The sequence below is a fragment of the Muscardinus avellanarius genome (assembly GCF_963383645.1).
Source record: "Muscardinus avellanarius genome assembly, chromosome: 14".
In the NCBI taxonomy this organism is placed as follows: domain Eukaryota; kingdom Metazoa; phylum Chordata; class Mammalia; order Rodentia; family Gliridae; genus Muscardinus; species Muscardinus avellanarius.
The window spans coordinates 9610460-9623105 of record NC_137800.1 but is presented as its reverse complement, the minus strand read 5'-3'; positions in this window follow the sequence as shown (position 1 = coordinate 9623105).

The window sequence follows — 12646 nt, the reverse complement described above, 5'->3', positions numbered from 1 at the left end:
GTACCTTTTCCTAGTGAGATAAAGTTTGGAAGCCTCTTTTATAACAATAAATGTCACGGTGCTTCAGAGAAATGCTGGTGGGAAGTCCTGGGAGAAGGGCTATGTCATTTAAGACCTACTATTTAGATTTCTTTCTCTTTTGTATGCAAAATCTCTCCACCCCTACATCTGTAGGGAGAGTACCTGCATCTACCACATTTGATTGGACTTTAATATTATTTTAGAAATATGTATACAAACTGCTTGCTCATCCACCAACTGGATTTTGGACTGTAGAAGGAGACAAATGGCTGAGCAGAGAAGGCGTCCAGTTCTTCTGGCCTCACTCACACTGATGGCTAACTCACCTCCTTCCCCAGGACTCAGTTCCCTTAGGAGGAGGAAGAGGCTGCTCTGTAATTCCCTTCAACTTATACACCTTTTCAGATATGTGTATACCATCCCTTCTTCAGAAACTCCCTTCCCCAGAGGAACTTACATTGTTTAAATTTCATATTCACTGACTTGCCATGAATGTGGGTTCTCTATTGAGACCTAGTTCACGGTGGATAGGGGAAGTCATGTTGTCTGCAAGAATTGCTTACCTTTGCAAAGTTTAAAGGTCTTTGAAAGTTCCCACCTTCAATGCCTAGCTGAGCCCAAAGCAGAAGAGCCACATTTATTACTGCCAGCTGGGTCTTTTGAATCTGCTCTCCAGCCTGTGGACATCAACCTTCTCAAGATTAACTTTTTAGAATCAAATTTTCAGTTTCTAACCAGACAATCATGAAGAGAGAGACCGTCCATCTGCTGATTATTTATTATTATTATTATTATTATTATTATTATTATTATTATTGTTATATTTTTGTTCAGGGGATTGAATCCAGGGGAATTCTGCCTCTGAGCTACACTCCCAGCCCTTTTATTTTTTTGAAACAGGGTCTCACCAAGTTACCTTGCACTGTGATCCTCCCATCTCAGTCTCACAAATACAGGTATTATATGCCTGCACTGCCACACCCAGCCCGCCGGTTACTCTTTAAAGCCTAGTCGACACACTGAGGTCCTAAGAGCTCTCTGAGTCAGACATCTGGGGAGCTGCAGGAACAGAGAGCTGGCTGTGCAGTCGAGCAGACGCTGGCCCCCTCCTGTGAGACCACTGCAAAGCAGTTCTTCTGAGTCTCAGTTTCCTAATTTTTAAAGGAAGACAGTGAAATAAATCCATGGTGTTCTTATCAGGATTGGATGAAATGATCTGTCCGAAGAATGCAGCTCAGCAGGGCGTGGTGGCGCACACTTGTCATCCCAGCATTCGGGAGGCTGAGACAGGAGGATCGTGGTTTGTGGACAGCCTCAGCTACTTAGTGAGGTCCTCTGCAACTCAGTGAGACCAGATTTCAAAATAAAGAATAAAAAATAGGGCAGGGGCTTTAGCTAGGAGGTAAAATGCCCCTGGGTTCCATCCCCAGACCGGCAAAAAAAAAAAAAAGAAAAAAAATGCAGCTCTTGATACTTATTAATTCTTTTATAATTAATTGTATTAACCATTCTTTCTGTTCATTGTTTGTGTGTTGTTTGAAAATCAAAAATACTTCTACCTGGGGGTAACCGGTGGTCATGGGTAAGTTCAGCAGAAGGCATGTTAATGACCAGAGTACTACTCTTGGGCCTGATGCAGTGAAATCAGAGCTGGGGAGCTGGTCCTGCCGGCTCTCATCCTTGTTGCATGTCTCAAGGGGCCTCGTGAATGTAGGTCCACCTCAGCCCACACGTGCAGGTAACTGCCTCGAGCCAGGGCTTTGGGATCACACTTAAGATGTCTGTCCAGAGAGAATGGGCCCAGGTATAAGACCTAAAGGCACTGAAAGAGATTGTATGGCCATTCTGGTCAGAGGATTCTGGGCCCCAAAGCATAGCCCAGAAGAGAAGGGACAGGTTCCAGGCAGACATATCACTTTAGTCCCGTGGACCCTTTGCTCCAGGGACAATGCCAAAGGCGCTGGAGTTGGCTCTCTAAGGCCTGGAACCAAGGCAGAAGCCCTCTTGCCTGGATCTAAGGGTGCAGCACTGTAGAATTCAGGTGTGCTGAATACTGAGAAATCCATAGAAGGGGAAGTTTGGGCAAGGTTCGTAGGGTGCTAGTGTTTGGTTTAATGCTTACAGGATAAGCAGGATTCAGATGGATAGAGAATAGCCAGGAGATCAAATTAATAGCAGCAGCATCACAGAGATTGTGTGTGTGTGTGTGTGTGTGTGTGTGTGTGTGCGCGCGCGCGTGCGTGCAGGGGTTCAGAGGATCTGGATGAGTCTGTCTGATTGGAGAAGAAGGGGTGGACAGTTGGCTCACACCTGATGCCTACAAGTGTCAGGGCTTTTGGTGCCCAGTGGGAAAGTCACCAAAGCACAGGTGATTTTGAGGCTAAAATAATAAATAAATAAATAAATGGATCTGCCAATCATTCTCTTAGAAAATGATAGTCAATGGAATTAGGAGCTGTGTTCTGGGATTTCTGATCCCAAGGGTCAGAGTAGAGGGTTTAATGTTAGCATCCACCAAAAAGGTCTGGCTTGTCAGCTAATTCTCTTAAGGCTTAGCAAGTTAAAGTGGGAGGAAAATGAAAAACACTGCTCAGAAAGATATTGATACAGCATCAACTCACAATTCTCCAGACGGGATTGTGTTCTAATCCTTTATCGAACTGAGAATGCTGCGCGGAGCGAGACGCGAGTGAAGGAAGGCTTTGATGAGATAATAATTCTGTCTTGGGCATCCTTTGACCAAATTCTATTTGCCCCAGAAAATAGCTTGAAACTTCTTTCTCATCATAGTGGGAATATGGAGTTTAGTCAGCCGGTAGCCAATCAGGCAGCCTTGCTTTTGCATCGGAAACGTGAGTTGAGGTGTATCAATCAAATTCTCTCCATTTGTCAAGTATTATCTGGAAGGGGCAGTAAAAGACCTGGATCAATATCTGTATCAAGTGTAGAAGCTCCGCTCATTTCTCCACCTGCTGCTGGGCTGTTACAGGCACATTAAAATATGTATTGAGCAGGGAGTGGTGGCGCACTCCTGTAATCCCAGTTTTGGGGGGGCTGAGACAGGAGGATCACAGGTTTAAGGACAGCTTCAGCAACCTATTGAGACCTTCAGCAACCTAAAGAGACCCTATTTCAAAATAAAAATTAGAAAGGGCTTGGTATGGCTTGGAGGTAGAATGCTCTTGGGTTCAATCCCCAGTACCATAAAAAGTTTTTTGAACTATGTTTGATTACAAAATATGTGCTCATATGGCACATTTTTAAAACTCGGAAATATATAAGATAATGAATAATATCTACAAATCAAAATATTATCTACAATCTTGCCATTGAAAAAATAGTCACTGTTATCACATTTCCCATTTGGGCTCATGAGTATAAATTATATAGATAAAAAATGTGTGACATGCATATGTGCATTTGTTATGTGTGTGTTTATAGGATGCATTGTTATATATTATATGTAACACTGCAATTATACTGCAGGCACCGTTAAAAACGCCAATTTTCCACTTATGTATTTTATGAGATCATTCTTGTATCATTAAATATATACCCAAACATGGTTTAGAACAGTTACATGGTGATTCTATTTGATGTACTGGCAGCGGTCTAAATGTTTGTACGCCCCTCCCCAATTCACACCTAACTCCCACGGTGCTGGCATAAGAGGGGAGACCCGGCCCTCACAAAAGAGACCAATGATCTTATAAAAGAGGCATGGGCCAGCTTTTTTTTTTTGGGGGGGGGCTTTTCTTTTGTCTTTCTGGTATGTGACAAAACATAGAAGGTACCATCTATGGGAAATGGGCCCTCACCAGACACCAAGTCTTCTGCTTCTTTGATTTTGAACTTTCTGGCTCTCAGAGTTATGAGCAGTAAGATGCTTATAAGTTACCTAGGCTAAGACACTTGCTAGTATCCTGTATGGACTAAGTATGACAACTCTAATATTTAGATATTTAGGCTTTTCAAAAATTTCTGACGTATAACTTTATAACTTATGATTAATACTCTTTACATATAATATTATACTGTAATTTTTCTTAAGGTTAATTTCTGTAACAATCATTAGAGGTTTGAAGATCACAAACCTTTAAAATGTTATAATATATATTCACTTCTAGAAAGGTTTTCTAAATGTAACTACAAAAAGTAGAGCTGGGCGTGGTGGCACACACCAGTAATTCCAATCCTTAGGAGGCTGAGACTGGAGGATTGCAGGTTTGAGGACAACCTCAACAGTTTAGCAAGACTTTGTTTCCAAACAAAAAATAAAAGGGCTGAGAGAATAGCTGAGAGGGGTAGAATGCCCCAGGGTTCAATTCCTAATGAGAGAGAGAGAGAGAGAGAGAGAGAGAGAGAGAGAGAGAGAGAGGACGAACACATTAGGCTCTTCCAACAGTAGTGTTGATAGAATTTGCTTTTTTTGTTGTTTTTGTATTTTTCCAATCTTGGCTATTTGTAATAAAATAGACAAGTATATATAAATAAAATGAACCTTAGCCAATATAACAGGTCAAACATACTATCTTGTTTAAAAAGTTTGTGTTTATAAATTGTGAGTGTACTTTCATGCATTTATTTCACACTTGTTTCCATTCTTTTTTTGTTTTGCCTTTTTATTTTTTATTTAAAAACATTTTTATTGGTGCATTGTAGTCATACATCTTAGTGGAGTACAAGATGATAGAGGCATACATGCACATATCGCCCAATCAGCCCTCCCCCAATTCCCACCCCAGTCCTTCCCCCTCCCTCCTTCTCATGTTTGGCTTAGTGATTGACACTGATATGTTTGTGAATGTACATCATGTACATTAGGCTATTTCCCTCTTTCCCCCTCTCATCCCCCTCACTTAGGCCGCCTTATTTGCTCATCTATGGTTAGAGTTCATTTACAGTTCCTCTTATGACCCATTTTCTCCCTCATTTTCTTCCACATATTAGGGAGAGTATCTGATTTCTTACTTTTTGGTGACTGACTAATCTCACTTAGCATAATGTTCTACAGTTCCATCCATTTCTCTGTAAATGATGTAATTTTGTTCTTCTGTATGGCTAAATAAAATTCCATTGTGTACGTATCCCACAGTTTTGTAATCCATTCATCTGTTGATGGACATCTTGGCTGGTTCCATAGTTTGGTGATGATGAATTGTGCAGCTATGAACATAGATACACGTGCATTAGTTTGGTGGTTTGTTTTCCATTCTTTTGGGTAGATACCCAACAGTGGTATTGCTGGGTCATATGATAGGTTCGTTTCCATTCTTCTGAGGATCCTTCATACTGTTGTCCAAAGTGGTTGCACTAATTTGGAATCTACCAATAGTGTATTAGAGTTTCCACTTATCTGCCTATTATCTGCTCATAATTTGTGATTTGTGTGTATTTGTGTGTGTGTGTGTGTGTGTGTGTGTGTGTGTGAGAGAGAGAGAGAGAGAGAGAGAGACAGACAGACAGACAGACAGACAGACACTGGGGATTGAGCCCAGTGGCATTTACCTCCAAGTTATACTTTAAGCCTTCTTTAATTTTTATTTTGAAATAAAGTATTGCTAAATTGTTGAGGCTGGCCTAGAACCTGTGATCCTCCTGTCTCAACCTCCCAAGACCTGGGATTACAGACGTGTACCACCGCACCCAGCTTTGTGTATATTTTACAGGCGTTTACTTATCAGCCAGTTGCCTCTCTGATCAGCGTGGCTGACCTCCTGGAAGAACCTACGTGAGATTTCTGACTTCTTTCTACTCAGAATTTTTCTTTCACACTTAGAACTTATGCTAGGACTGAAATTGATGCATAGGAAGCAGATGAGACTACGCTAATTTAAAAGTCCTTCTGAAATGAAAACTTTGCAAAGTGAGTATTGAGAATGAGCAGTTCTTAATTTCTTCTGGCTGCAGTTCAGCAAACATGGCACTATTTTAAGACTTAAAACAAGAGTGATTCTTTTTTCTTTTTATTCAGTCTTGTTAATTTAGTTGCCAATGATGCAGTTTCTTTACTTTCTTGAAGAAGACATGGGACATAAATTGATAAGATGCTCTTGTTCCTCTGTCTAACAAACTTTCTGAAACCACTTTTGCCACTTTTTCTGCTGTTTTGTGCCAATCAAATTAATCTAATGAAGAGAATCTTACTAAGCCTATAAGAAAAAAATCAAAAGTCAGGCCAATCTGATTTTAGCACCAGTTGTAACTGGAAAATCCTTAGAAGAAGTATTACATTATCGGAGAAGAAAACCTTGAAAAATATGTCTTAAAAATTGAGAAACCTGCTGGGCGTGGTGGTGCTATTGGGAGGCAGAGACAAGAGGATCGCGCAGGTTCGAAGCCAGCTGCACTGGCTTAAGAGACCCTGTTTCCAAATAAAATATAAAATAGGTCTGGGAGTGTAATCTCCAGGTAGAAGGGTTCCATCCCCAGTACCACCAAAAAAAATAAATAAATAAAAAATTGAGAAACCTTAGCATCTGTTTCATATTTTTAGTGACAAGTAAGTTTCTAAGATATGAGAAAATACATTTTTAATGAGTGAAAAGTAAGAGTAGTTTAGACTAGCATAGAGGGGCTGATCTCCATCAGCATTTTAGCTGTGACTAGGTAGGCCCCAAACAAAACTGAAGTTTAAAAATGTATTTGTAGCTGGGCATGGTGGCGCACGCTTGTAATCTCTGTGCTTGGGAGGCGGAGACAGGAGGATTGTGCAGTTTCAAAGCCAGCCGCGCTGGCTTAAGAGACCCTGTTTCCAAATAAAAATATAAAATAGGGCTGGGAGTGTAGCCCGGAGGTAGAAGGGTTTCCAGGAACCCCAGTACCACCAGAAAAAGAAATGTATTTGTATACACTAAAAATAAGTTAAAAAATAAAAGTATATAATTTAAAATAAAAAAAATGTATTTGCTTGTGTATAGTTGACATCAAGGTAAGATTCATAAACTCCTTCTCTCTCCAGATTTGTGCCATTTAGTGCTTATCTGCAGAAATTCTGTAGTGACCAATGGTCTATTCAAGAAATAGTGAGATAGGTAATCAAGGCATTGATTATAATGGGTCAATACTTGAGAAACTAAAATGTTCAAAATGACTATCGATCCTGATTAAGTCTCATTGCAAGACAGTCAGCTCGTCCCTTCTTGTGCTGGTCAGGAGAGCAGCAGGAAATGAATCGTACACTGAAGAGCATAACTGGAGAAAGGTTGGCGCCATCTTGAACTTCAGATCTTTAAATATGACAACAAAATATAGAACCCGTGAAAAGTGAGAAATTACTAAACAACATCAGTACTTCAGCATGATGAAAGAAAGAAAGGAGAGATGTTTAATGGGGAGTGAAATGTTCATAACATTTTACAAGCCAAGCTGATTTCCCAGAATATGCATGTTCTATTGTTTCACGGCCTCCACCATGTTTTGGAGAAGTTAGTCAGGTTCCTATAACATTCGTTTTTCTCTTGCTGATTTTAAGATTTTTAACTTTTATCACTCATCTATGATGTTCTGTAGTTTTGTTAGTGTTCATTCTGCTGAGCTTCATGGACCTATACATTTTCATTTGTTTGTTTTACTCTCTTTGGGAATTATAGCTATTATGATTATTATTAATTTCTTCTCCTCCTTTTCTTCCTCCTTCTTCTCCCCCTCCGCCTCTTCCCATTCTCCTCCTCTTTTCTTCTGGAATTCTGGTAGTACACATGTTAAACCACTTGGTGTTATATAACATGTCACTGAGGCTCTGTTTATTTTCTCCTATTTTCTACTCTGTTTTTTCAGTCTGAATACTTTCTATTAATCAGTCTTCAGGTTTACTCTATCTTTTTTATGCTAGCTCCAAAATTCTGTTAAGCCCATCTAGCAATTTTTGTTAGTGTACTTTTTAAAATTCCTGAATTCCCATTTTTTTTTGGTGTGTGTGTGTGTGTGTGTGTGTGTGTGTGTGTGTGTGTGTGTGTGGTACTGGGGTTCCCGGAAACCCTTCTACCTCCAGGCTACACTCCTAGACCTATTTTATATTTTATTTGGAAACAGGGTCTCTTAAACCAGAGAGGCTGGCTTTGTTTTTTTTTTTTTTGCGGGTCTGGGGATGGAACCCAGGGGCATTTGACCTCCGGGCTACACCCCCTGCCCTATTTTTTATTCTTTATTTTGAAACCGGGTCTCACTGAGTTGCAGAGGGCCTCACTAAGTAGCTGAGGCTGTCCGCGAACCGCGATCCTCCAGGTCTCAGCCTCCCGAATGCTGGGATTACAAGCGTGCGCCACCACGCCCGGCCGAGAGGCTGGCTTTGAACCAGCGCGATCCTCCTGTCTCTGGCTCCCAACCAAGTGCGGGAATTACAAGCGTGCACCACCACGGCCCCAATTTTTTTTTTAAGTTTTTTATTGGTGCACTGTATTCAAACATCATAATGGGATAAAAATAATACTTTTGTAGACATACATGCACACATTGCTCAGTTGGCCCCTACCCGATCCCCACCCCATTCCCTCCCCATCCCTCCTTCCCATGCTTGGCTTAATGGTTGACATCTAGTATTATAGGAATTTATCCAATATTAACTTTGATAATCTCATATAACAGTTTCATTTGTCTGATACCAAGCTTTTGATGACTTAAAGATAACATTTCAATATTTCTTTTTGCTTTCTTTCTTACCAGAGAATATTTCTTTCTTTTTCTTTTTTAAGGTGAAACTATCATATATTTATTTATTTATTTTTCACAAAAAATTTATCCTAATATGGAATATGGACTCTAGATACCCAAAACCATCTCGAAAAAGAACAAAGCTAGAAGATGTATATTTTCTGATTTCAAACCATATAAAGCTACAATAATTGAAACAGTGTAGTACTGCTATAAAGGCAGATATATAAATTAGTGGAGTAAAATAAAAAGCCTAGAAATAAATTCTTCCATATATGGTCAAGTTATTTTTGACAAGGTTTCCACGAACATTTGGTGGAGGAAATAATTATCTTTTAACTTAATATTGTTGAAAACAATAATTACATGAAAAAGAATAAAATTGGACCCTTACTTAACACCATATACAAATATTAACTCAAAATATATAAAAGACCTAAATATAAATCTTAAGACTATAAACTTTCCAAATTTTTTAATAGCCTTAATTTCTCTGTTAGGTTGCTGAGAATCTCACCAGAGAGAGAGAGAGAGAGAGAGAGAGAGAGAGAGAGAGAGAGCAAGAGAGAATATATGAATTTGTGATATCCATTTTTATAAATGATATATTTTGTCATTTACCACATATTTAATGTTCTTAATTGTTTTGAAGAGTACCTAAAGAATCTCATGGGAAGAATATAAATTCAGCTTTTGTTTGTTGTGAAGGTTTTTTTAAAGGTGACTTTTAATAGCTGTTTAAGTCCTAAATGGATTGGCCAGAGAAACATTGTGGTTACAACCATCATTTAGTTGGATGTGAATTTTCTCTTTACCAAAGTGTATTACATTAATTTTTAGCAAAAATCTCAATTTTTCTTCTAAAGAAATTGGTACTCAGTCACTTTAATTTTGGGAGGAAAAAATCTTTGGCATTTAAAAACTGACCTCTAAAACTATTTTTTATAAAAATATATTTTCTGTTTGTGGCTTTAATCCTTTGAATATGAAAAGTTAGGAAACCACAGCTATTTCCCCTTACAAGTAGTTTCCCATAAGAACAAAATAATAGCTTCCAAAAATGTCTGAAGCTTTCTAATAATTTGATATTCAAACCAATATCTCTTAGGGATTTTCCCACACTTTATTATTGAAACTGTGTGTATACAAAGTAAACCATAATGTCATCAGACAGATTATATTTCCTTGGAGTTTAATAACATTACAATGATAATGGCAAATTTTAGATAAAATGTATAGTTATGAAGAACTTTCATATACATTATCTCATTGGATTCTCTGAGTGATGTAAGATACTCATTATGACCCAGGCTTTTAAGACAAGATAACAGAAAATTGGAGAAGTCAGATGAACTGAACCAAATTACACAGTAACTCAGAGGTAGAAACCTAAATAATTAACCCTCTCAAATAAGGAAATGTTCAAAATAAAACAAGCATGTCATTAGATTAGAAGTATCATTAAAAGAAAGAATAATGTAACTTCTACAAGGCCAGTTTGATCTTTTCCAGGAGTTAGTAAATTAGATCCCCTAGCCTATTATTTTTGAAGATATTCTCCAACTAAGGTTTTTTTTAAGGTACCTTTTTTTTAACCTACCTTCCTTCCTTCCTTCCTTCCTTCCTTCCTTCCTTCCTTCCTTCCTTCCTTCCTCCTCCTCCTCCTCCTCCTCCTCCTCCTCCTCCTCCTCCTCCTCCTCCTCCTCTTCCTCCTCCTCCTCCTGGTGTTAGGGATTGAACTCAGGGGCATTCTCTCTCCAAGATACACCCTCCCCCACCCTGTTTTATTTTTATTTGGAAACAAAGCCTCACTAAGTTGCTGAGACTGGCTTCAATCTTGTGATCCTCCTGCCTTAGCCTCCTAAGTACTAGGATTATAGGTGTGTGTTACTACTTCCAGCCTTAAATTATTTTTAAAGTTTATAAAATCAAACAAATAATAAATTTATTTGTTTATAAACAAGCAGCTGGGATGTAAATGACCCAGAGAGCCTACAATAATTACAATTTGGTCCTTTACAGACAAGTTTTGCTGAGCCACATTTGTGGCACTGTAGGTCCCAGGCAGAGCAGGAAGTCCTGATTTTCTGTCACATCCTTTCGTAGGCTGAAGTCTTTGGGAGAGATTGTCTAAGTAGTTTCCAGTGTACCACTGAAGGTTATGTACTTCACAGAAAATCATAGTTCATGAAAAGTCTCTAGGAACTGGCCTATGTAGCTCTGGATCTAGGGAACTGGGACTAAACAGAAAATGGTAATTTATTCTAGGCTGGGCTTCCATCGGGCTTCTGCTGCTGGGGTCAGGCCAGCAGTGCATTTTCTATCATGCTTCTTTTACTAGTGTGTGTAAGAGCAATTATGCAGCTTCTCTTTATTTCAGATTTCTCCAGTCATGTTCTGCAATGTCTGATGCGCAACTCTCAATCAGAGTAGTCTAAGAAAGTATCTTTCAGCTGGGCACAGTGGTGCATGCCTGTAACCCTTGTTCTTGGGGAGGCTGAGACAGGGGGATCACAGGTTCGAGGCCAGCCCCAGCAACTCTTGAAACAGCAACTGTTTCAAAATAAAAAATAAAAAGGGCAAGAGGGAGGTTATATCTTGAAGACAGAATGTCCCCCGGATTAATCCGGGGTATCAAAAAGGAAAAAAAGAAATAAAGAAGAGAAGGGAGGGAGAGGAAAAAAGGAAAGAAGGAAGGAAGGAAGGAAGGAAGGAAGGAAGGAAGGAAGGAAGGAAGGAAGGAAACCAGTTTCTCCATTTTCATCTTCTCGTTCCCTGTAGGTGTGTGAGAGGACGAAAGACCAGGCGTTGAGTGGGTTTCTTTCCTATTGGCCGATTGAGTCAACTCTTCAATCTCTTGAATATTTAACACAGAGAAGTCATGGAAGGAGTGATGGACGGAGGTGGGGAAGAAAAGGGGAGGCTCAGGGGAAGATCAAATGATGTGATGTTACATGCATTTATGAACACATCACTGATTATCACTATTCTGTACCTTTATAATGCAGTAACAAATTTAGAAAATCAAAATAAATAAAACCCGTGCAATATAAAGATGGCCTTTCAACACACTTCTATTGACTCCCGACGTTGAAAGGCACTCTGCCAAATTAGAGGCATGCAGAGGAAGAAGACATGTAAAAAGTGACACAAGACACTATAATAAGAATTAAAGAGAAATTGAAGGCAAGGTCTGATGCATTTTTTGGCATCGAGCGTAACTGGATATTGGTCACACCCACAGCTCTTCCACTGTTAAAATGAGTCTTAGAGGTTCCCTTCACCAATGATTGGTCAGTGGAGGTGCAGGAAACTCAACAAACACAAGGAACATACTGTCACCGGGCAGGATGCTCAACTGACTGAGGTAAGATGGCAAGTGGTACCGACTCCAACATCAGTGTCAGCCTCCAACTAAGTGTTGAGCCAGGAATCCCTGGGCTGACTGAAGGCAGCTCACGCAGCCACCACCAGTACTTACACCCACTTGTTGCGTTTGCCTGAGATGTTACAAGAAGCCCAGTCGCAGTTGGCCTCTAGCAATTGACACTGGTATGGAAGGTGGGTGGTGTGTCAGCGGGAAATCTCTGGGGCACGGATACAAGGGCACACACGGCCATGGCAGCTCTTCTTGGGGCGGCTCTGTCCTCAGTGTCCAAATGTCACCTCAGCTGCTGCCATGCCAGTTCTGCCCACCCACTTTCAGATGCCATAGCTTCTATTTGCACTGGAATATATATATATATATATATATATATATATATATATATATATATATATATATATGTTGGTCCTGGGGACTGAACTCAGGAGCAATCTATCTCTGAGTTGCACACCCCTGTCCCTTTTTACTTATTTATTATTACTTTTTTTTTGTTTTGAAATAAGGTCTTCTTAGGTTTCTTAGAGTCTTGCTAATTTTCGCTGAAGCCGGTTTCAAACCTGTGATCCTCCTACTGTAGACCCCCTAACC